Below are 3,477 nucleotides of genomic sequence, written 5' to 3'. Positions count from 1 at the left end.
TACATATTTCTATGCATTTATCCATTTCTTCTAGATTATTCAATTTTTTGGTGTACAATTGTTCATAGTAGTCTTATAATTTTTTTGTATTTCTGTGGTCAGTTCTAATGTCTCTTCTCTCATTTATAATTGTATTTGTTTGAATTTTCTTTTTTGTATAGCTAAAATTTTGTCAATTTTGTTTATCCTTTCAAAGAATAAGCTCTTAGTTTTGTTGACGATTTTTAGAGTTTTTCTAGTCTCTATTGCATTTAGTTCTGCTCTGATCTTCATTATCTTCTTCCTCCTATTAACTGTGGACTTAGTTTGCTCTTTGTTTTCTAGTGTTCCATGACAGGTACTGCTAGATTTTTATATTTGAGGTCTTTCTTTTTTTCTTAATGTATACAGTCATTGCTATAAACCTCCCTTTTGGGACTGCTTCTTCATAATTTCCTTTTTTTTTTTTTTGAGTTAATATTAGTTTTATTCTCTATGAGTTCTCAAAATCTCACTTGTAAGACTTGCCCTTGAATAATGAATTATGTGCTTATTGCGTACACCTGTCTACTATTTTATATCATGTTGTGTATGTGTGCAATACAGGTATGATCTAAATGAAGGTGTAAGATGAATTAAATACTCCCTAGTGCCGAAAGAAAGAACTGATATTGATTAAAATTTGTTTCTATAGCAAAAGAGAAATTTCACACAAGTCAAATTGTTCAGTATTCAATATACTTAAATAGTTAAACACAAAAATAATGACTTATATACCTTGCGGGGAAATGGGTAGTTTGTATTTAATTTTCGGAAGCAATTATTTCATTAAAAAGAGCTGTCTTCATCAGAGATACTAGCATCTGAAGACCTTTCAGATGCTAACACCTCAAGTGTGTTCAGAACTAGGCAAAAATGTAACACACGTGAGTAAAGCCATATAATTCAACACAAAGTATGAGTCAATAAGGAGTATTATTCAGTTGGAATCTGGAACAGCATACCTCTCTCAAGACCTTCAAATTCATTTTTAAAACCCTCTAGTGGCCTTCAGAACAAGTCTGCTGCCTAGATATGAGTATCTACCTCTTTTTTCTTTATTATTATACTTTAAGTTCTAGGGTACATGTGCACAATGTGCAGGTTTCTTACATATGTATACATGTGTCATGTTGGTGTGCTGCACCCATTAACTCGTCATTTTCATTAGCTATATCTCCTAATGCTATCCCTTCCCCTCCCACCTCCCCACAATAGGCCCTGATGTGTGATGTTCCCCTTCCTGTGTCCAAGTGATCTCATTGTTTAATTCCAACCTACGAGTGAGAACATGCGGTGTTTGGTTTTCTGTTCTTGCGATAGTTTGCTGAGAATGCAACTGCTGAGATGCAGTTTCCAGCTGCATCCATGTCCCTACAATGGACACGAACTCATCCTTTTTCATGGCTGCATAGTATTCCATGGTGTGTATGTGCCACATTTTCTTGATCCAGTCTATCACTGATGGACATTTGGGTTGGTTCCAAGTCTGCTATTACGAATAGTGCCACAATAAACATATGTGTGCATGTGTATTTATAGCAGCATGACTTATAATCCTTTGGGTATATACTCAGTAATGAGATGGCTGGGTCAAATGGTATTTCTAGTTCTAGATCCTCGATCTAGAAGCCACAATGTCTTCCACAATGGTTGAACTAGTTTACACTCCCACCAGCGGTGTAAAAGTGTTCCTATTTCTCCACAACCTCTCCAGCACTTGTTGTTTCCTGACATTTTAATGATTGCCATTCTAACTGGTGTGAGATGGTATCTCATTGTGGTTTTGATTTGCATTTCTCTGATGGCGAGTGATGATGAGCATTTTTTCATGTGTCTGTTGGCTGTATAAATGTCTTCTTTTGAGAAGTGTCGGTTCATATCCTTTGCCAACTTTGTGATGGGGTTGTTAGTTTTCTTCTTGTAAATTTGTTTGAGCTCTTTGTAGGTTCGGGATATTAGCCGTTTATCAGATGAGTAGATTGCAAAAATGTTCTCCCATTCTGTAGGTTGCCTGTTCACTCTGATGGTAGTTTCTTTTGCTGTGCAGAAGCTCTTTAGTATAATTAGATCCCATTTGTGAATTTTGGCTTTTGCTGCCATTGCTTTTGGTGTTTTAGACATGAAGTCCTTGCCCATGCCTATGTCCTGAATGATACTACCTAGGTTTTCTTCTAGAGTTTTTATGGTTTTAGGTCTAACATATAAGTCTCTAATCCATCTTGAATTAATTTTTATATACAGTGTAATGAACGGATCCAGTTTCAGCTTTATAGTTATGGCTAGCCAATTTTCCCAGCACCACTTATTAAAAGGGAATCCTTTCCCCATTTCTTGTTTTTGTCAGGTTTATCAAAGATTAGATGGCTGTAGATGTGTGGTATTATTTCTGAGGGCTCTGTTCTGTTCCATTGGTCTATATCTCTGTTTTGGCACCAGTACCATGCTGTTTTGGTTACTGTAGCCTTGTAGTATAGTTTGAAGTCAGGTAGCATGATGCCTGCAGCTTTGTTCTTTTGGCTTAGAATTGTCATGGCAATGCATGCTCTTTTTTGGATCCATATGAACTTTAAAGCAGTTTTTTCCAATTCTGTGAAGAAACTCATTGGTAGCTTAATGGGGATGGCATTGAATCTATAAATTACCTTGGGCAGCATGGCCATTTTCATGATATTGATTCTTCCTATCCATGAGCATGGTATGTTCTTCCATTTATTTGTGTCCTCTTTTATTTCATTGAGCAGTGGTTTGTAGTTCTCCTTGAAGAGGTCCTTTACATCCCTTGTAAGTTGGATTCCTAGGTATTTTATTCTCTTTGAAGCAATTGTGAATGGAAGTTCATTCATGATTTGGCTCTCTGTTTGTCTGTTATTGGTGTATAAGAATGCGTGTGATTTTTGAACATTGATTTTGTATCCTGAGAATTTGCTGAAGTTGCTTATCAGCTTAAGCAGATTTTGGGCTGACATGATGAGGTTTTCTAAATATACAATCATGTCATCTGCAAACAGGGACAATTTGACTTCTTCTTTTCCTAACTGAATGCCCTTGATTTCTTTCTCTTGCCTGATTGCCGTAGCCAGAACTTCCAAAACTATGTTGAATAGGAGTGGTGAGAGAGGCCATCCCTGTCTTGTGCCAGTTTTCAAAGGGAATGTTTCCAGTTTTTGCCCATTCAGTATGATATTGGCTGTGGGTTTGTCATAAATAGCTCTTATTATTTTGAGATATGTTCCATCAATACCGAATTTATTGAGAGTTTTTATCATGAAGGGCTGTTGAATTCTGTCAAACGGCTTTTCTGCATCTATTGAGATAATCTTATGGTTTTTGTCTTTGGTTCTGTTTATATGCTGGATTACGTTTATTGATTTGCATATGTTGAACCAGCCTTGCGTCCCGGGGATGAAGTCAACTTGATCATGATGCTAAGCTTTTTGATGTGCTGCTGGATTCTGT

Source organism: Piliocolobus tephrosceles, chromosome 9 (assembly GCF_002776525.5).
Source record: "Piliocolobus tephrosceles isolate RC106 chromosome 9, ASM277652v3, whole genome shotgun sequence".
Classification (NCBI taxonomy): domain Eukaryota; kingdom Metazoa; phylum Chordata; class Mammalia; order Primates; family Cercopithecidae; genus Piliocolobus; species Piliocolobus tephrosceles.
The sequence above is the reverse complement of the archived record's forward strand: the minus strand, read 5'-3'. Positions refer to the sequence as shown.